The following is a 22,565-nucleotide window of genomic DNA, read 5'->3' on the forward strand; positions in this document are numbered from 1 at the left end:
GTAAGGTAAGTGTGTAAGCGGAGCAGATAAGAAGAGAGAATCATTCCATCGACAATACGGGACGCAAAATGGAATTCCATTGACATAAGCGACTCTGACAGTGCATAGATTGTTGTCTGGGAACGAGCATCTCGGAAGTGGTGAAACTGGTCTGCTGCTCGCGAGCTACTGTCGTGAGCAGCTATGGAAAGTTTCTTGTGCACTGACAGAAAAAACTCACAACACCAAGAGCATGTTGTGCCACATAAAAAAAGATGGGGTAATTTCTAAGAATGACTGCCTATCGAAGTCGCAGGATTCAAACGATGCATAACGAAAATGCGATTGTAAATCGATCATGCGACTCTGGTGGCGGGCACTATGAGTATGTTTACGGTGGTCACTACAGCAACGACAAAAGAAGAGCGTTACAAAAATACATGTAATGACAAAGGAGACGACTTACCTTGCTCGTCGTCGGTGCTGTCGTCATGTGAAAGTCCATGTGATGTGTACGCTACGGAAACAATTCCCTTTTTTCCATAGCCTGAGTAAACCCTGTCAATATCACGCAAAAAGATAGCTAGAGTGTCACTTGTATTAACTTTTCCCTGCAAACGAAAGTTGTGGAAATAGAGGTACTGAAACAAGTATAGTTCGTCTCTTTGTCCTGGACGCCCTTCTCTTTTGATGGAAGACTTCACAGATTTCCATAGCCACTCGATGTTCTGCGTGTGCACACTGGGGTTATCCGAAGACACGAACTCTACAAAATGGTCGAATGCTTCTGTTTTGAGTGTCTTGCAGGATGAAACCTTTCTGTAATAAGTTTAATACCAGGCAGTATGAAGTGTTTTATCAGACGCACTAAAGTGACCTTGTCTCTGGACAATACTGTAACAACGAACACTTCCGGGACTCTCGTTCTATCCCACCGAATTCCCAAATATGATCGATTTCACTGTTTGAAGGTCGTCCTCTCTGTTTCTTCCTTCTTACTATGTGAGATTCGTTCACTTCAACCACTTTTCTCGGTCCACCAATAGGTACACTGTCGTTCGTCACTACCACATAACACACTTCTCTGCAAAACCCGAAATATTCGCACATGGTAGTGGCAGATAAGTCAGTTTCCGATGCTGTTACCTGCAAGGTGCAGTCTCGAATCCAGCAAGATAGAAGAATTACGCTGGTCTAGATGGAAAATTTGGAAGAATCGAACTATGTATTCTTCCCGATACTCGTTCGGTTTCCGCAGTGAAATTGTGACGGTATTTCAGCACCGAAACTCTTCTTACAAAGTTTTACACACTTCGCACCACCACAGTCTACGCGGTCCCTCCTTTCCTCGTCCGGTAGTACTCCATATTTGCGACAAAAAGTGAAACAATTTTCTACGCTGGATAAGCATGGAATTTTTCCATGTGAAAGAATCTGACGAAGAAACTTCAAGAACACCAGACATCCCACTCGCTACAGACAAAATTGTCTGGGTATCCCTAGCGACTCACAAATAGTTCGTGCAGGTAGGTAACTTAGAACAACTAAGCGAACGACGTAAAACAGATAAAAATGACGATCACAAATAATTGATCATAACACCCGCCACCAGTCGCATGATGGATTTACAATTGTATGTTCGATATGTATCGTTTGGACCCCGTGACTTCGATAGGCAATCATTCTTGGAAATTGCCAAAGATGGTAAGCGTGTTTCTACATCTGAAAGATGATTATTCAAATTTCGCGGCTGTCGTATAACAGTGGCGCTAATAGCGCCACCTTGAGGATACAAATCAGTTTGCTTTAAATACACGCCGTAACGATCGTGAGTATTATTGTAGTTACCTTTGAAACTGGATGTGGAGAGCTGATGTTAGTCAAGAATGCCTTTAAGGCGATAAATGTACCATTATCAGCACCTCACTGAGTTTAAACGAGGTCGTGTAATAGTGCTACGAGTAGCTGAATGTTTCTTTTGCAATATTGTAGAAAGATTTGGCACAATTGTAGCCACTAGACATGGCTCCTGGCAGCAGTAGTTACGAGAATGTACAGTCACAAGAAGAACGGGATCCGGGTGGTCAGGCGACACTACCGAGAGGGAAAACCGTCACGTTCGGCATATGCCTCCGGCGCGTCGTACTGCATCCGCAGCAAAAATCTGAGCAGTATTTGGCACCACAGTGACTAAAAAAATGTTCAAATGTGCGTGAAATCTTATGGGACTTAACTGCTAAGGTCATCAGTCCCTAAGCTTACACACTACTTAACCTATATTATCCTAAGGTCAAACACACACACCCACGCCCGAGGGAGGACTCGACCCTCCGCCGGGACCAACTGCACAGTTCATGACTGCAGCGCCGTAGACCGCTCAGCTAATCCCGCGCGGCACCACAGTGACTCAACGAATTGGTACAAATCGTTTATTCCAAGGACAGCACCGAGCCAGACGCCCTGTGGCGTGATTTCGACTGACTTAAACCGCCGCCATTGGCGACTTCAGTCGTGTTAAGCATGGGCTCACTGGACTGCAAGATGGCTGTCTGTAGTGTATTGTTACGAAAGCTGCTTCTGCCTTGGTGCCAGTGATGGCCGTGTGTTGATTAGAAGTAGGCCAGTTAAGGACCTGACGCCAATCTATCATTGTGCTAGAATCGCTGGACATGCACTTGGAGTTATGGTCTGGGGTGTGGTTTCATATGACAGCAGGAGCTCTCTCGTGGTTATCCCATGCACCCTGACTGCAAATGTGAACATCGATCTGGGGATTCCTCGTTTTCTGCTCCCATTCAGGAACAGTGTTCCATCTGGTGTTTACCAGGATAACGCTCGCCGGCAAACCGCTATTGCAACCCAACAAGCTCTAGAGAGTGTCGACATATTAGCCGGCCGAAGTGGCCGTGCGGTTAAAGGCGCTGCAGTCTGGAACCGCAAGACCGCTACGGTCGCAGGTTCGAATCCTGCCCCGGGCATGGATGTTTGTGATGTCCTTAGGTTAGTTAGGTTTAACTAGTTCTAAGTTCTAGGGGACTAATGACCTCAGCAGTTGAGTCCCATAGTGCTCAGAGCCATTTGAACCATTTGTCGACATATTGCCTTGGCCTGCTCGATCATCAGATGTGTCTGCAATCGAGCCACAAGGGACATCATCCGACGACAACTCCAGCAACATACATAGACACCATTAACCGTCCCTGTACTGACCGACGAAGTGCAACAGGCATGGGACTCTATACGACAAACTGATATCCGGCAACTGTACAAAACAATACATGCACGTTTGTGGCGGTTACATCGGTTGTTAATGTACCAACATTTCACGTTTGCACTGACTCATCTGGCGCTTACATTAACCTATGATCTTTCAATGTTAATCATTTAAATACCTTACCTACACAAATGTATTCCAGAAATTTCATTACTGTACTTTAATTATTTTATGACCCTGCAGTTTTTTTCCATCAGTGTATCTGGAAAGAATAGAACCAACAGCTTAATTACAGGTTTTCTTCATACGCAACCCGTTTCGGTGGTGCCATCTTCAGCCCCCTCTATGAGTCTGGGTGATCACGTTGCTACCGGGAAATCAACACCATAGTTTCTGTAGAAGGTTCAGAGCATCGGTGTTCGCAAAACTGAGGCTTCCCCTAACGGCGTGTGTACATAACTCAAATGTTGGTAGGACGTAGTGCACTCCGTTGAGAGCTATGGAAGGTGATTAAAAGACGAAGAACCAACGAGTAGGCGACAAGAGCTTGGAAATCTACGTCTTATCACAGAACGTGAAAGTCGGTGGCTTTCTTGCTCTGTAAAGTAGGATAGCCAGCGATGGATGCCTGATCTGACGACACAGTACGAATCGGGACCACGCCGTTCAAAGCACATTATTGAAACTTCCTGGCAGACTAAAACTGTGTGCCCGACCGAGACTCGAACTCGAGTTCGAGTCTCGGTCGGGCACACAGTTTTAATCTGCCAGGAAGTTTCATGTCAGCGCACACTCCGCTGCAGAGTGAAAATCTCTTTCTGGGCACATTATTGAAGGTAGGATCCGCAGCAGACGACCCTATTTGCTCCCTTGGTGACCCAACAGCATCGTAATTTATGTTTTGCAGTGGACACCGAGGGAATGTCGATATTTGTCCGTGGATCAATTTAAATGTGTCGCCTGTCCCAGTGGGTCTAGTTTCTTGTTACACGAGGCTGACGTTCGTGTCCGTGTGCGCCTCGGGATTCTCCAAACATGCACCACACCACGGACCCAAGCCGATGGTGGCAGTGTTAAACTATAGGAGACGTTCATCTGGGCTTCCACTTGACCTGTGGTACTAATTTATAACACCATGAACGCTGTGTACATTATTGCGGACCACCTGCATCCTCTCATGCTTGATGTCTTACACCATTGCGATAGCATCTTCTATGAGTATAACTATATATATCATAAGGCCATAATTACGCTACAGTGTCTTGAGAAGCACGGTAGTGAAACCACCTTGATGTCTTGGGGGGCCGTCAAATCGCCTGACGAGAACCCGTTAGGGCACATCTGGAACACTATGGTGTCCTAGCTCCGCACCTACAAACCACCGCCCTTCAATTCATGGGAACTGCGCGATCTGTGCGTAGAAAACTAGTGCCATCTGCCTCTGGAGACCTAGCAAGTTCTTTTCAAATCCAGGCCACCCAGAACCGCTGCCGTATTTCTTCCCAAAGGTAGACGATCATCCCATTAAGCAGGTTGTCATAGTGTTTTGCTTGTCAGCGGAGCTTAAGAAGATATATTGAAGGAAGGCAGTGGTGAACCTGGTAGAGGCCAACATTGGGGAAGATCGGTTTGGGGTCCAGAGAAACGTACGAAACCGCGAGGTGATACTAACCCTATGACTTATCTTAGAAGATAGACTGAAGAAAGGCAAACCTGCGTTTATCATTTCTGAAGATTTAGATAAAGTTTTGCTAATGCAGACTGAAATAAACTAAATTGCTGAAACAGCAGGGATAAAATTCAGGTAGCGAAAGGTTATGTGTGAGTTGTATAGAAACCAGAATACAATTATAAGAATCGAGAACATCAAAAGCGGGCAGTGGTTGAAAAGGGAGTGAGACAGGGTTGTTGCCTATCCTTCATTCTATTTATAATTCTCATTGAGCGACTGTAAAGAAAATAGATAACATTCCATCGGAATTTTCAAAAGCATTGCGGAAGGGGCAACAAAACGACTGTTCATGTCGGTGTGCAGAATGCATGACAATGAGGACATACTATCAGACTTTCGTAAAACATCAACATTCAATTCCGCAGACAGCAAGAGCCGACAGGTGCGAGAAGTATCACACAGTCATCAGCTCATGCATCCAAGTTGCTGGCAAGAGTAATATGGAGAATAATGCGAAGAAAATTGAGGACCTATCAGATGACCATTAGTTTGGCTTTATGAATTTCAAATGCACCAGAGAGGCAGTTCTGACGTTGATTATGGAAGCAACACTGAAGAAAAATTAGGACACTTGCATAGGGTTTCTCTATCCGGAAAAAGCATTCGACAATGTAAAATTGTGCAAGATGTTCGAAATTCTGAGAAAAATAGAGGTAACCCCTAGGGCAAGAAGGGTAACACACAATTTGTACAAGAAAAAAGAGGGGACAATAAAACTGGAAGATCAATATCGAAGTCTCGGATAAAAATTGTGTAAGGTTGGGGTATAGTCTTTCGCCCGTACTGCTCAATCTGTACGTCGAAGAAGCAATGAGGGAAATAAAAGAAAGTTCAGGATAGGATTAAAATTCAAGGTGGAAAAATATCAGTGTTAAAATTCTCAGCCGGCCAGGGTGCCCGAGCGGTTCTAGGCGCTACAGTCTGGAGCCGCGTGACCGCTACGGTCGCAGGTTCGAATCCTGCCTCGGGCATGGATGTGTGTAATGTTCTAGGTTGGTTAGGTTTAAGTAGTCCTAAGTTCTAGGGGACTGATGACCTCTGAAGTTAAGTCCCATAGTGCTCAGAGCCATTTTTTTTTTTTAATTCGCTGGTGACATTGCTGTTCTCAGTGAAAGTGAAGAAGAACTACAGGAAGTGTTGAACGGAATGAACAATTTAACGAGTACAGAGTATGGATGGAGAGTAAATCGAAGAAAGACAAAACTAGAGAGAAGTAAATGAAATGTGAATAGCGAGGAACTTAATATCAGATTGGGAATCAAGAAGTGGCTGAAGTTAAGGAATTCTTCTACTGAGGCAACAAAACAACACGCGACGGACGGAGCAGCGAGGACATGAAAAGCAGACTAGCACTAGCCAAAATGGCATTCCTGGCCACGGGAAGTCTACTAGTGACAAACACAGCCCTTAATTTGAGGAGAAAATTTCTGATAATGTATGTTTGGAACACAGTATTTTATGTTTGTGAGACGTGGACTGTGGGAAAATCGGAACAGAAGAGGATGGAAGCCTTTGAGATGTGGTACTAGAGATGAATCTTGAAAATTAGGAATAAGGAGGTTTTCTGTAGATTGAGCGAGGAAAGGAACATACGGAAAAAAAACTAACAAAAAGAAGACAGGATGGTAGGGCATCCGTTAAATCAGGGAATAGTTTCCGTGATACTACAGAAAGCTGTAGAGGGTAAAAACTGTAGTTGAAGACAGAGATTGTAATACGTCCCGGAAATAATTGGTTATGTAGGCTGCAAGAGCTAATCTGAGAGGACAAGGTTGGCACAGGAAAATTTTGATAGGGCGTTAATGTTCAGCGAGAACTCTCGTGTAGGTATCCTTTGCACATGCCGCCTCCAGTGATGAGGTTGGGAAAACGATTTACGTGTAATAGCAAATTTTCCCTTATTGTCACGGCGCATATCCCTTATTTCCTTTCTTGCGACCAATGCAAGCTTAGTAGTATTAAACAGTAAAATATGCGCTATAAACGACCCTGTAATTTTCGGCATAAATGTCAACAAGTTAATGCTTACTCATGTAGCGTTGATGGTGTTTCTTTGAGATTCCAATAGAGTTTCCACATAATACAAATTAAGAAATTAGTTTCCGACTGACAGCTAGAAAGGAAGGTCCTTTTTGGCTCTAAATAATGCGACAACATGATATCTTGAAACTTATACTGAAACATGGTTCAAATGGCTCTGAGCAGTATGGGATTTACACTCCCGGAAATGGAAAAAAGAACACATTGACACCGGTGTGTCAGACCCACCATACTTGCTCCGGACACTGCGAGAGGGCTGTACAAGCAATGATCACACGCACGGCACAGCGGACACACCAGCAACCGCGGTGTTGGCCGTCGAATGGCGCTAGCTGCGCAGCATTTGTGCACCGCCGCCGTCAGTGTCAGCCAGTTTGCCGTGGCATACGGAGCTCCATCGCAGTCTTTAACACTGGTAGCATGCCGCGACAGCGTGGACGTGAACCGTATGTGCAGTTGACGGACTTTGAGCGAGGGCGTATAGTGGGCATGCGGGAGGCCGGGTGGACGTACCGCCGAATTGCTCAACACGTGGGGCGTGAGGTCTCCACAGTACATCGATGTTGTCGCCAGTGGTCGGCGGAAGGTGCACGTGCCCGTCGACCTGGGACCGGACCGCAGCGACGCACGGATGCACGCCAAGACCTTAGGATCCTACGCAGTGCCGTAGGGGACCGCACCGCCACTTCCCAGCAAATTAGGGACACTGTTGCTCCTGGGGTATCGGCGAGGACCATTCGCAACCGTCTCCATGAAGCTGGGCTACGGTTCCGCACACCGTTAGGCCGTCTTCCGCTCACGCCCCAACATCGTGCAGCCCGCCTCCAGTGGTGTCGCGACAGGCGTGAATGGAGGGACGAATGGAGACGTGTCGTCTTCAGCGATGAGAGTCGCTTCTGCCTTGGTGCCAATGATGGTCGTATGTGTGTTTGGCGCCGTGCAGGTGAGCGCCACAATCAGGACTGCACACGACCGAGGCACACAGGGCCAACACCCGGCATCATGGTGTGGGGAGCGATCTCCTACACTGGCGGTACACCACTGGTGATCGTCGAGGGGACACTGAATAGTGCACGGTACATCCAAACCGTCATCGAACCCATCGTTCTACCATTCCTAGACCGACAAGGGAACTTGCTGTTCCAACAGGACAATGCACGTCCGCATGTATCCCGTGCCACCCAACGTGCTCTAGAAGGTGTAAGTCAACTACCCTGGCGAGCAAGATCTCCGGATCTGTCCCCCATTGAGCATGTTTGGGACTGGATGAAGCGTCGTCTCACGCGGTCTGCACGTCCAGCACGAACGCTGGTCCAACTGAGGCGCCAGGTGGAAATGGCATGGCAAGCCGTTCCACAGGACTACATCCAGCATCTCTACGATCGTCTCCATGGGAGAATAGCAGCCTGCATTGCTGCGAAAGGTGGATATACACTGTACTAGTGCCGACATTGTGCATGCTCTGTTGCCTGTGTCTATGTGCCTGTGGTTCTGTCAGTGTGATCATGTGATGTATCTGACCCCAGGAATGTGTCAATAAAGTTTCCCCTTCCTTGGACAATGAATTCACGGTGTTCTTATTTCAATTTCCAGGAGTGTAACTTCTGAGGTCATCAGTCCCCTAGAACTTAGAACTACTTAAACCTAACTAACCTAAGGACATCACACACATCCATGCCTGAGGCAGAATTCGAACCTGCGACCGTAGCGGTCGCGCGGTTCCAGACTGTAGCGCCTAGAACCGCTCGGCCACTCTGGCCGGCCCTGAAACAGGGGTAGCACTCGGTTAGAGACGTTTCAGCATATGCCCTGTGGGTGGAAGACACAGTGGTTGCCATGTTTTGATTCACCATGGTATTTTGCATTACGGCGTTCATTATAAAAAATGAAATTTATGCTACAGCTAGCAATATTTTGGCTGTTATGTACTTGTACAACCTCTACAAGTTCCCTACATTACATTTTCGTATTTGTCTGATAACTGGTACCTTTTTTGCAAATTTAAGTTGACGGACCTAAAATGAGAGTCGTAACCACTGGTGACTATGAAGTACTAGTAGCGGTCCCAATTCAATAAGTGAATATTTAGAGCACTGGAGTGCTGCGAGTGCTCACTGAGTGCCGGTTGTTTCACGAGTAAATTTTAAACAAACAACTTCCTGTCTGGGAGGAAGACCAAGTGTACGTAAGTGTGCAGCAAGGCTCATGAGGGATGTGAGTCTCGCGAAGCCCGTTCTCCATCTTTCACTTGTGCTTATTTTTCATGTTTTTTTCCTTACCTAGGCGGTTTGGGAATTTGTCCAGTGTAGAATTTGTTCTTTCCAACCAGATCCTAGCGAGCTGAAAGATGAGCTGAAAGTTTTCAGATGAGAATATTTGGGAGCGGTTTCTAGCTCCACTATTGGCGTTGAAACCAACGAAAACCCCCAAAGACTTCAGCTGGAACCACTGGATCGGAATTATTTTTTATTTCTTTCTAGTAAAATATGCACCGCAAAAAATATAAGCGCGTGTTGTGAGTGTTTGAGTGCCTACTAGTACATGAAACAGAGTTATGCTGATGACTAACCGAATCTACATCGGTATCTACACAGATGTTGTGCAAGTCTCTGTGAAGTGTACGCTACAGCTGCAGGGTTCTTAGCATGGTGTCACTTGTTAGGGTTTATTCTTATTCCAATCGCGCCTGGAGGACATGAAAAGGAGACCAGCACAGGCGAAGATGGCTTCTTGGGCAAACGAAGTCTATTGGTATCAAACACAGGCCTTAATTTCTGGCAATGTACGTTTGGAGCACAACATTGTATGGTAGTGACTCATGGACATTAGGAAAACAGGAACGGAAGAGAACCGAAGCGGTTAAGATGTGTAAGATGTGGTGCTACTGATGAATGTTGCAAATCTGATGCGCTGAAAAGGTAAGGAATGAAGAGCTTCTCCACAGAAAGCAACGTGTGGAAAACACTGTCAAGACGAAGGGACAGCATGATAGGACACTTGTAAAGGCACCAGGAAATTACTTCCATGGTACTAGAGGGAGCTGTAAAAGGGTACGAATATATCCTGCAAATAACAGAACGCAGGGTGCGAGCGCTACACTGAAATTAAGAGGTTGGCGCAGGGGAGGAAATCTTCCGTGGCGGGCAACATAATTTAAGATTTCGGTATGTTTAAAAGAAGTTGCGAATCTTCGCAATACTTTAAATTCTTATCAAGATATGACAGTGTTTTTGCGGGTTTTCTAGATAGTACATCCTTACAGTTATCTGCATCATCTACGAAGAATGTGAGGGTAATATTAGCAATGTCTCCGAAGTTCTTAATATACAGCAAGAACAGCAAAAGTCCCAACAACGCTTCCTTGTCAAAAATTTTTTTGATATTCCATATATTTCCTTGCTCCACGGGTTTCAGGATGTCATGCGGATGTCTCAGTATCTAAGCTATTGTGTGTGTGTGTGTGTGTGTGTGTGTGTGTGCACAATCTGGAGTTAAGTACTTACCTAGCTGACAGAAACATTGAGTTTCACGGGCGTCTGGACGGCAGCTGAGGAGGAAACTAAAACCATTTGACACTGATTTACTACAATTTATTTCTAAGCACATAGAACAAAGATGAAATGGTCGGGAGAAGAGTCTGAGAATGCTTCCAGTGAGGACTAATGCGCCATTCACAAAGGAAACCCGTTCGCTTGCTTTATGTGCCACCTGTTGCTCCCCAGGTCGTCTCTATGAACCAGTGTCGACTTCCTTCGGCAGTTCACGTCACAGACAGCGAACGCAGAGCCCTCCTGCTGTTCGAAATCTTACCTCTGGTAACGGAATACGAGAAGTTCGTAGTAAGAGGTTTCAAACTGTTGGTGTTACGTTCTACGTAAAGAGTGACGAAGAAATGCATGTCATGGCTACGAGCAACAATACATGTTGACCCTATGGTTGCTATATGCTCTATTCCCGGATAGAATTCAAAAGCAATCGACACAGTATTAATGGCACCTATAGTAAGTACTTCATACGTTTGCCATATTTCGTATGTCTTTTGATAGTTTCCCTCTGCTCTTTCCAGTAGTAGGCTACCCTTTTCGTCAATGGACGGGGTATTATCACGAGCCCCACAAGGGTCAGTAGTGGATCCATTACTTTTCTCATTATATGTTAAGGGGTTAGACCAGGGTAGTCCGCAGGGGGCTCCCGTCTTGGGAGTATGTGGGTGGCATCCACACGGGCCCTTAGCTAAGCCTGGCATTACTTCCACTTACTTGTGTCAGGCTTCTCCTGTTTCCTTTCCTATCCGGCCCCCCTCGGCCAACTCTTGGTTTCTTCGACCCCAACGGTATTAGGTTTCCGAGGCCCAAGGGTGTCTTTCACTTTCCTCTCTAGTATCTATTATCTACCCTCCGACCCAACGGCGAAGCGAGCGGAAGAAGAATCTTATATCCCAGGTTCTCAAAGATCGTGGAGGCGGAAGAGGTCATGCCAGACGAACTGGCTGTAAAGGCGCCGCTCAGCCATCATTGAGCTCGCGGCAGTTCGTTGCAGTTCTGGTACCGGAAGTCACATGTCACATACATATGTGCCGTGATGAATTGTTCCAGAATCATAGTGTGTGGGTCACTTCCTCGCAAGCTGTAATCCACCTTAAACAAATTCACGCAAATGGCAATTTCTCCTGTCATTTTCTCTAAAGACCAATGGCGATGGGATAAGGACGATGGTAGCAGGCTCCGAGTGAGGCTGGAAGCTACTAGTCTGGACCTGCACACTGGCGGCAGGTGTGTGATGGTCGCCTTCCTGAGAACCCGTGTGACTACTCGGGAATCCGGTCCTGCACCTGCGACTGGGCAGGCCTATTTAGGATGACCGCTGCCCACCCTGAATGGGGAAGGCCCTAGAAAATGTGGGCTAAACATCGGAAGTCACACTTGAACCGGGCTGGGAATCCGCACCCAGTAGGTCACTCCTTATACTGCGGACGTAAACAAAAGAAGAATGAAATGATTATGACAATAGGGACATGGAATGTCAGGACCCTCCTGGACGTGAACAATTACAGACCAGAGAGAAGAACTGCTCTTATCACCCAAGAACTAGCCCGTCTAGATATAGACATTGCTGCCTTGAGTGAGACAAGACTCTCAGGTGAGGGACACATTAGTGAGGTACGTTCAGGGTACACCATCTTCTGGAAGGGAAAGGATGCAGGAGAACCACGCATCCATGGTGCAGGATTTGCCGTAAAAACGAAAATAGTGAAAGATCTTCGACTTACACCTGTCTCAATTAATGAAAGACTGATGACTCTTAGAGTACCCATTGGTTCAGACAGATTCATCACCTTCGTCTCTGCATATGCTCCTACTTTAGACAGTGATGAAGACACAAAGAATCAGTTCTACCACCAACTGAACAGTACTCTCTCTAAAATACCCATTCAAGATAAATTAATTTTACTTGGTGATTTCAATGCCAGAGTGGGAAGGGACAACCGTTTTTGGAGAGATGTCATGGGTAAACAAGGGGTGGGAAACTGCAATGCAAATGGGTTGCTACTTCTTGGTCTGTGTGCTGAGCACGAGCTTTTCATCTCCAATACCCAATTCCGTTTGCGTAACCGCTATAAGACCACATGGATGCACCCACGCTCCAAACATTGGCATCTTATAGACTACGTTATTACGCGACAGCGTGACAAGAAAGACATTCTCATCACAAAAGCAGCACTAAACATCGATGAGTGCTGGACGGACCATAGACTTTTAGTCAGCCGTTTGAGAGTACCAAAGTATCGCAAGCCACGATCCCACTTTTCAAACCCACCACGCAGAAAATTCAACATAAGCAACCTGAACAACAAAAATGTTCGCTCACACTTCCAAGACATACTGTCCGAACAACTTAACAAAGCTCCAGCAACCACAGATGACGTCGAACAAGAATGGACCACATTAAAGAACATCATCAAAGAAACTGCTGAGAATGTTGTTGGTTGTAGTGCACGGAAAAGAAGTGACTGGTTTGATGACAACCACGGAGAAATCCAAGCCATCATCAATGCAAAGCGGGATGCTTACCTATCCCTTGCTCAAGATCCATCCTGCGCAGAAAAGAAAGCACACTTTCTAGAACTCAAGCAGAAATGTCAAAGTGAAATACGAGTAATCAAGAACAAATGGTGGCAACAGAAAGCCACAGAACTCCAAAATCTTTCTGATGCAAGGAACCTGCGTGGCTTTTATGCTGGTATTAAAGAGCTGTATGGACCTATCCGCTCATCATCAGGAGCACTTAAAGCTGCTGACAACTCCACCATTCTTACTGAAAGTCAGGACATCTTAAATCGTTGGAAAGAGCACTTCAGCTCACTGTTAAACAGCCCTTCTACTGCCGCTGGAGATTTTCTCAAAAATGTCCCACAGCACCCTCCAAAACCCTGTCTGGCTGATCCTCCAACTTTTCAAGAATTTTGCAAGGCACTCAAGAGTGTGAAACCTGGGAAGGCTCCTGGACCTGACAGCATCCCGATGGAGCTTATTGAGGGTGGCGGCTTGCCTCTAAAAACTAGACTCTTCTCACTTATTATATTAATGTGGGAAACCCGCAAGGTACCAGCTGACTTGAAGAACTCCACAATTGTCACCATCTTCAAAAAGGGCGACAAAAGCGTCTGTGGTAACTACCGGGGAATATCTCTACTCTCTGTCACTGGAAAAATTTTTGCAAGAATTCTTTTAAATCGCCTCCAGACACTTTCAGAGACTATACTACCTGAGTCTCAATACGGATTTCGACCTTCAAGAGGGACAATTGACATGATCTTCTGTGCACGACAACTACAGGAGAAGTGCAGAGAACAGCAAAAGCCTTTACTACTTGTTTTCTACGATCTAGAAAAGGCCTTTGATACAGTTCCCAGAGAAGCCATGTGGATGGTCTTAAAACGCTTCGGCTGCCCTGAACATTTTGTTGACCTGATTGAAGCTCTCCACGTTGATATGACTGGACAGGTCCTCTGCCAGAATGAAATGACTGGTGAATTCCCAATAACAAGTGGGCTTAAACAAGGATGCGTTCTTGCACCTACATTATTTGCATTGTATCTGGCAGCTATGCTTTACGAGACAACCGTAAACAATGCAGGAATAGAACTAAAGTACAGGTTTGATGGAGGATTATTCAACCAGTCCAGACTCCATTCAAAAAGGTTCACCAGTACCACTCGTGTGACAGAGCTGCAGTATGCTGATGACAATGCCTCTCCAGCTCATTCACCTGCAGAGTTGCAGCTGTCAGTTGATTCCTTCAGCAGGGCGTACGAACGATTTGGTCTCTCCATCAATATTTCAAAGACAAAGGTGATGGCGCAGCCAACTCCTGGCTCCTCCGTTCCTGACTTCAGCATATCCATCTATGATACACTCCTGGAACAAGTGGACCATTTCCTCTACCTGGGAAGCATACTGTCATCCAACTGCTCATCTGGAAAAGAAGTGGAGAATAGAATACGTGCTGCACATGTAGCATTTGGTCGTCTTACAAAGCGTGTCTTCCTGAATAAAGACCTAACACTGTACACCAAACTGATGGTGTACAAAGCTGTAGTCATTTCCACCCTGCTATATGGTTGCGAAACCTGGACGTTGTATCGCTGCGATCTGAAGAAACTAGAACGCTTCAACCAACAGAAGCTAAGATATATCATGAACCTAAAATGGGATGACTTCATATCCAACACGGCTGTTCTAGAGAGAGCAAAAATGCATAGCATGGAAGCTCTTATCATTGGGCATCAACTCAGATGGGTCGGACATGTCCAGCGGATGAAAAATGACAGACTTCCACGCCAAATGCTGTACAGCGAAGTGAGCACAGGTAAAAGGCCACGAGGTGCCCCTCTCAAACGTTATAAGGATCAGTACAAGAAAAATCTGAAAAACTTGAACATCGATCCGAGTAACTGGTCCACAATAGCAGAAGACCGAAGTCGCTGGCGCTCAGTTACCTCAAATGCTCTTCAAAACTTTGAGCTGGAACGTCGAAGAATGGAGAATGACAAACGCCAGAGACGTAAACTCCTCCAGGCTCAGCCACGTCCTCCACCTTCCATCAGCTGTAATGTCTGTGGCCGCCTGTTCCACGCTAGGATTGGATTGCTAAGCCATCAACGACACTTCCACGCCTGAACCGTGACAAAGGAAATCTCAGGAGAGAAATGAAAACTCGGATACGAGTATCAGCCGACGACGACGACGAGACCAGGGTAACATATAAACCAATAACTACATGTATAGTAGATGAGATATAGCTTCCGTCAAATAAGAGTTTAAAATTTCAGCTTCTGTTTCTTTAATAATGAAATTGAACAAATTTTTAATCGTTAATACCAGCACCGTATAGTTAGCCTTTTCTTCGCCGATGTCGAAACATTTTCGGTTTGCTGAAATTAAATCGATTAACTGGCTTCTGCGTATCAGTCTAATAGTATTTTGCACGACTGGGATAACTTTTCGAATCTTTTCTATTCACGTAAATTACGTTTGTTTGACGTTTTAAAGCACTCAAGTTCTACTTCGCAAAAGAAACAAGCGGAATAAAAGTTGAGGATTCGCGAGACAAGCACGTGATTCCAACTGCTTATCATAAACGCGTCGAGCTACGAAGAGAAGGCTTGTTGAGAATAGTATAATTCGCTGCAGAGTCAAAGAAACTGGTACACCTGCCTAATATCGTGCACGGCCCCCACGAGCACGCAAAAGTGCCGTAACACGACGTGGCATGGACTCAACTAATGCCTGAAGTAGTGCTGGAGGTAACTGACATCATGAATCCTGAAGGATTGTCCATAAATCCGTGAGAGTACGAGGTTGGGGGGAGGGGTGGAGGAGGGGGGAGATCTTTTCTGAACACCGCGTTGCAAGGCATCCCAGATATGCTCAATAATGGTAATGTCTGGGGAATTTGGTGGCCAGAGGAAGTGTTTAAATTCAGAAGAGTGTTCCTGGAGACACTCTGTGTAGCAATTGTGGACGTGTGGGGTGTCGCATTGTCCTGGTGGAATTGACCAAGTCCGTTGGAATGCACAATTCATATGAATAGATGGCGGTGATCAGACAGGATGCTTAGGTACGTGCCACCTGTCAGAGTCGTACCTAGACGTATCAGGGGTCCCCATATCACTCCAACTGCACGCGTCCCACACCATTACAGAGCCTCCACCAGCTTGAACAGTCCCTTGCTGACATGCTTGGTCCATGGATTCATGAGGTTGTCTCACACCCGTACATGCCTATCCGCTCGATACGTACAATATGGAACGAAACTTGTCCGACCAGGAAACATGTTTCCAGTCATCAACAGTCTAATGTCGGTGTTGACATGCCCAGGAGAGGCGTAAAGCTTTGTGTCGTGTAGTCATCAAGGGTACATGAGGGGGCCATTGACTCCGAAAGCTTAAATCGACGATGTTTCGTTGAATGGTTCGCACGCTGACGCTTGTTGATGGCCTTGCATGGAAATCTGCAGCAATTTGCGGAAGGGTTGCACTTCTGTCACTTTCAACGATTCTTTTCAACTGTCGTTGGTCTCTTTCTGGCAGGAATTTTTTCAGGCCAGAGCGATGCCGGAGCTTGAAGTATTACCGGATTCCTGACATTCACGGTACACTCGTGAAATGGTCGTATGGGAAAATCCTCACTTCATCGCTACCTCGGAGATGCTGTGTCCCATCATTCGTGCGCCGACTATAATACTACGTTGAAACTCACTTAAATCTTGATAAACTGCCATTGTAGCAGCTAAAACCGATCTAACAACAACATCACACACTTGTTGTCTTATATAGGCATTGCCGACTGCAGCGCCGTATTCAAATGTTCAAATGTGTGTGATTTCCTAAGGGACCAAACTTCTGAGATCATCGCTCCCTAGGTGTACACACTACTCAAAGCAACTTAAACTACCTTATGCTAAGAACAACACACACACCTATGTCCGGGAGAGGACTCGAACCTCCGACGGGAGGGGAGCACCGTATTCTACCTGTATTTGAATACGCATGTTTCTTTGGTAATTCAGTGAAGTTGACACTAACGCCCTCTGTGATACCATCCGAAACTAACAGGATCCCTGTTCCCACGGTAACTATTACAGTATAAGATCGGTTGCATTGGAGCGCTTGGATGCGCCATATTCCCATCCAGTAAACCGCAGTTTTAACATATTTTAACAGTTATGGCACACATTATATGAATGAATCTTATAGTAATAAGAAGTTAACACAAAAAATTTTCTAACCTGGTCTACCCCTTACTGACGTGTCATCTATTCTCTGGCATTGCCAATATCACATATTATCTGACGGCCTTCAATTACACTTAAGATCAAATCCATCAGACCTGTGCACTGACATCCATCGTATAAACGAGCGCTTATATGCCCTATCAGAATGGGTGCAGGTAATTGGTTTCAGACTTAACCCATCTAAAACGCAAGCAACGTTAGTTGTTAACAAAAGGCTTATAACCGCTCAGTTCAGAGAATTTTTCCACCTTAATTCTAAACGGCGTAGAAACAATTCTTTACCTTCTGTAAAGAGCTTGGTGAATTCATAGAATCATTAATATTCCCCGCACTTGCTTATGGTGACCCTATTCTTCAAGCACATTCGCAGAAATCACGCCTACTGGAACTGATTTTGAATGCTTGTTGTGAATGACACTGGTGTGACGTTCGCTATTTCGACCCTATCGACAGTGTAGCAACATGTCGATACGTAGAGACTATCATACCTAGTGTTTTCTCTGATCTCCTCTTAACCACAGGATTCCCTCTAATCTATCTTCAACTCCAACACTACTATGTGAACACCACAGCAGAAATAGACGTTCTCAACAAAGTAAAATCCTCTCCTCACTAGTACATAACAAAGCTATCTTCATTTCTGTATTAGGAACCTGACTTTGCAATGATTCTCTTTAAAATATCAGCTAGATTAAATTCCTTTCCAATTATCACAATAGCCATCTCTTGCACATACTTGGCAGCAGATCATTCTTGTCAACTCCCCCTACTCCACCACTTTTCCCTCCTCCTTGTTTACAGAATCCTCTACTGAAATTCTATTCTTTCGTAACAGCTATTGTGCCTGCTATTTCAGTCATATCCTCTATCATTACGCCTTGCTTCTGATGGTGTTAAACACGGCTCCATTTTGTGAAACTAGACAATATTATTGTTGGTCTTAAGGCCTATTGATATTATTATTACCATTATCGTTATAAATATTATTATCATTAATGCCAATTATCGTAATTATTTACTATTATTATTATTTGTGTTGGTAAATGCAATAGCTCTTATGACCATTTGTCAGGTGTACAAAATTGAACCAGAAATATGTATAGAAATTGCGAAATGTTTACAATACTTAGAGTTTTTGGTCAGATGTAAGACATCTATATCTAGATCATACTCAACAAGCCGCCTAATGATGTGCTTCGGAGGGTACTTTCGGTACCACTATCTGATCGCTTCCGCTGACGAATAGTGCGTGGGAAGAATGATTGTCGGTAAGCCTCTGTATTGGCTCTAATTTCTCGAATTTTCTCCTCGTGGTCAATACGCGAGATGTATGTGGAGGGGGTGGGGGTGGGGTGAGGGGGTGGGGGGGGGGGGAAGTAATATGTTGTCTGACTCCTCCTGAAAAGTTCTGTCCCGAAATTTCAATAGTAAATCTCTCCGTGATGCACAACGTCTCTCTTGTAACGTCTGCCAGTGGAGTTTGTTAAGCATCTCCATAACACTCTCTCGCCAGCTAAACGATCCCGTGACGAAACGCGCCGCTCTTCGTTGGATCCTCACTATCTCCTCTAACAAGTCCTACCTTATAGAGATCCCAGATAGATGAACAATACTCAAGAATCGGGCGAAAAAGTGCCTTATAAGCCACTTCTTTCGTGGATGGGTTACATTTCTTAAGATTCTTCCAATAAAGCTGAGTCTGGTGTCTGTTTTCCCTCTATCTGTTTTATATGGCCATTCCACTTTAGTTCGCTCTGGATAGTTGCGCCTAGATATTTTACGGCAGACGCTGTCTCCAACTGTTGCTGTACAGTGGTTGAATTTTTTTTCCTATGTATGCGCAATATGTTACATTTATTTACGTTCAGGATCAACTGCCAGAGCCTTACTATCTTCTGGCATTGCTTCTTTGGTAAAGACAACTGAATCATCTGCGAATAGTCTTAAAGAGCATCCGACGCTTTCTACTAAATCATTTATATATATATTGTGAATAGCAACGGTCCTATCACACTTCCCTGTGGTACTCCTGGTATTACCTTTACATCTGTCGATTTAGTTACGTTAAGAGCGACTTCTTGAGTTCTACCTGCAAGGAAGTCTTGAGTCCAGTGGCAGGTCTGCTCCGATACTCGGTAAGCTCGTACTTCTTTCATTACACGGCAATGTACGACGGTGTCAAATGCCTTACTTATATTGAGAAACACGGCATCAACCTGAGCGCCTTTGTCCACTGCACTGTGGATTTCATCGAGGAACAGAGCGAACTGAGTTTCGCAGGATCTCTGTTTGCGGAATCCATGTTGATTTTTATAGAGGAGAGGTTTATTTTCCAAGAATGTCATAATTCTTGAGCATGAAACGTGTTCCATAGTTCACAACAGATTGATGTCAACGATATAGGTCTATAATTGTGTGGATCTGTCTTACGGCCTTTCTTAAAAACGGGAATGACCTATGTTTTTTTCCAGTCGTTAGGTACCTTTCATTGCTCCAGCGGTCTACATTAAATTACTGCTACAAGGGGAGCAAGTTCTTTCGCATAATGTTTATAGAATCTTATAGGTATCCCATCTGGTCCAGAAGCCTCTCCACGACTAAGAGATTGTAGCTGCTTTTCAGTTCCCCGATCGGTTATCTCAGTATCTGCCATTTCGATGTTCGTAAGACGATTGCAAGGATGAGAGTGTTACGATCTTCCCCGGTGAAACACATTCGGAAGACTGAATTCAGTATTTCGGCCTTCTCTCTGTTATCTTCCGTTTCGATGCCACTGCGGTCGCTGAGAGAAAGAACAGATGATTTTGACCCACTTACTGATTTTACATACGACCAAAATCTCTTATGGTTTTTACTCAGACCGGTTGACAACGCCTTACTTTCAAAGTCATTTAAGGCTTCTTTCATTGCTCTCCTTACGCTCATTTTCGCATCGTTCAGCTTTTGTTTCTCAGCTAGGCTTTTACTTCTCTTGAATCTGAGATGAAGTACTCTTTGTTTACGTAGCGCTTTTCTAACACGGCTATTAAACCATGGTGGATCTTTCCCGTTCCTTAAAACCATATTCGGAATATAGTTGACTAGGGAATATTGAACGATGCCCTTGAATATTTTTTCCATTTGTTCTCCACATCTTCGTCCTCATCGCCGAATATTTGATGCTGACTGCTGAGATATTTTGAAATTTGTATCCTGTAACCCTTGCTGAGCAAATATATCTTCCTACGTTTCTTAACATTCCTTGTAGGACCCGTCGTCATAGATGTTGTCACAGCCATATGATCACTGATACCTTCTTCTACGTTAACTGATTCCGTAAGTTCAGGTCTGTGTGTTGCCAGGAGGTCTAAAACGTTACTCTCACGAGTTGGTTCTCTAGCTATATGCTCAAGGTAATTTGCGGCCAAGACATCTAGAACAATGCCACACGATTCCCTCTGGCACCAGTTTTGATGGCATAACACTCCCAATCTATACCTGGCAAGTTGAAGTCACCCCCTATTACAACGGCATGATCAGGAAAATTACTAATGATATTTTGCAAGTTCTGTCTGAAGCTCGATACAACTACAGATCCTGACCCAGTTGGTCTATAATAGCATCCGATCACCATTTTTGACTGTTCTTGGATACTCAGTTTCACCCAGATTAATTCAAATTCGGAATCCGTGAGAACCTCGCTAAATTTTATCGAATTTTTACTGCAATAAACAACTCGCCACCATTGGCGACTAACCTATCTGTACGATAAGTATTCCAGTTTTAACTTAGGTTATCGTTGTCATTGACGTCTGGTTTCAACCAGCTTTCCGTTCCAAAAACTACCTGTGCATTATAACCTTCAGTAAGCGATACAAATTCTGGGACTTTTCCTTGGATGGTGCGGCAGTTTACTCAAATCATTTTAATCTTTTATATCTATGATCTGCGAGGACCAAGATTCTCTGAGGTCGCTGTGGCTGATTTAACAGGCAAATCGTCCTTGCTCCCAAGAGAGAGGTTCTCTAACCTAAAAAAGCCCCATGTGCACGCCACGTACTCCGTTACCCTAGTAGCCGCTTTTTGCGTGTGGTGCACGCCTGACTTATTAAGAGGAACCCTACTACTCTGCACCCGATACCGGAGGTCGAGAAATTCGCATCCGGCACCATCGCAGAGCCGTCTGGGCCTCTGGTTTAGACCTTCCACTCTGCTCCCTAATCTGTTCAGGCTAAGTAAACAATAAACAAATAAATTTCCCAGCCTCCTACACATCCCGCATTGTTTTCTGAAACGATTTTTAAAACTGTATTGCTCTCGTATTGAATCCTTATTTATCAATCGCCAGAGCCCGGGTCTGATGGTGGACAAGCCACTCACATGAGTGAACATTTGCCCAAACTTGAAGATAACTGGGATTATCACTTATACTTGTTTTACACAATCAGAAAGCTTTTTCTCCAAATGTTGTCACGTGTCCAGTTATTGAATGCAACAAATAAACATCCAACTCTGTCGCAATATCGTTTATTAATAACGCAAGCAGTTTGGCACTTTTATTGATATTAGCTTATCATTTTCACTTTAAAACGCCTGAAGCTGGATCATTAATCCTCCCAAATTGATGGAATTATTAATAAAGAACATTATGCCAGAGACAGAATTTCATTAGCTGCAATACTTTTATTGTTTACTTTACTACACAAATTACAGATCAAAGACTTCAGAACGCTTCTCTCGTCGCTATTTTCTTCTGCGGTACCCAGCAACTTCTCGGTATAGATAACTAAAGTGTTTACTTGGTTTCTGCGTGGAATTCGACTCATACAGATGAGAACTCTTCTACCAACAGTCCATGTAAGACCATTTTGTAACAGATGAATTTAATAACAGGTATGTTGAATTATTTTATAATTTTATAGCTTTTGTGTATTCTACATTCATATAACAATTGTTGAAAAATTGTAATTTACAGATATGGGTACACGTCTAAGGTATATACAAACATGATTTTAGAAATAACAAAAGGCAGATAATGAAGACTCATTGATCCGTCAGTTCCATGTTTACACTGTATAACTGTTACGTCAAACGTTATCTGGAATTGTCACTGTCTAAGATTTGACAGTAGTAACGTACATGATAACCAGAACACTATGTTAGTAGACAGATGTAGTATCCTATCGTATTAACTGACAAGCATGTCACTGTTATGGATCACATAGTATAAGTTGACTTATATTACTGCTACTATCCATCCAGTTGTCATTTTGTAGACATCGACGCACACGTAGTTTTTTGTTCCCCTGCATCAGATGCCGCTGA

Source organism: Schistocerca serialis, chromosome 1 (assembly GCF_023864345.2).
Source record: "Schistocerca serialis cubense isolate TAMUIC-IGC-003099 chromosome 1, iqSchSeri2.2, whole genome shotgun sequence".
Lineage (NCBI taxonomy): Eukaryota > Metazoa > Arthropoda > Insecta > Orthoptera > Acrididae > Schistocerca > Schistocerca serialis.